The sequence below is a fragment of the Elephantulus edwardii genome, unplaced genomic scaffold (genome assembly GCF_000299155.1).
Source record: "Elephantulus edwardii isolate Elephantulus edwardi_28Jun2011 unplaced genomic scaffold, EleEdw1.0 scaffold00178, whole genome shotgun sequence".
In the NCBI taxonomy this organism is placed as follows: Eukaryota; Metazoa; Chordata; class Mammalia; order Macroscelidea; family Macroscelididae; genus Elephantulus; species Elephantulus edwardii.
The window spans coordinates 1,009,911-1,010,667 of NW_006399928.1; positions in this window are offsets into that span (position 1 = coordinate 1,009,911).

A 757-nucleotide genomic window follows, 5' to 3' on the forward strand; every position below is an offset into this window, starting at 1 on the left:
GCTTGGTGACAGGAATGAGGCTGGAGATAGAATGATTGAATTTTGTAAAATCAATGACTTATTCATTGCAAATACATTTTATAAAAGACACAAACTCCATTTACTTAGGTCTTTTATTTTGTCTCTTAGATATGTCGTGTATTTTTCTTTGTATGGATCTTTTATGTCTCTAGTTAGGTTCACTCCCAAGTATCTCAATTTGTGGTTGGCTGTTGTAAATACTATTTCTTTCTTTATTTCCTTCTCTGTGTTCTCTTTGTTACTGTAGAGGAAACTCACTAATTTTTGGATATTGATCTGATATCCACAACTCTACTAAATTGGCCTACTAGCTATAAAAGGTTTTTGTTGTTGTCGAGTTCTTGAGGTTTTCTGTGTACACTATAATACCATCTGTATGTACAGATAGTTTAACCATCTCTTTCCCTGTCTGCATGCCTTTTATGGAATTCTCTTGATATATTGCGCTAGAAATCACTTTCAATGCAATAGAAGTGATGACAGTAGTCATCCTAGTCTGGTCCCTGATCACAAAAAAAATGCTTTTAATTTTTCTCCATTGAGAATTATATTGGCTCTTGGTTTTGCTTATGTACTTTTCACTTTGTAGAGGATATCCCCTTCTATTCGAATTTTTCTGAGTGTTTTTATCAGCAAAGGGTGTTGGATTTTGTCAAATGCCTTTTCTGCATTGGTTACTAAGATCATATGGTACTTGTTATTTGCTTTGTTATGTGGTGAATTACACTTCTGAAAA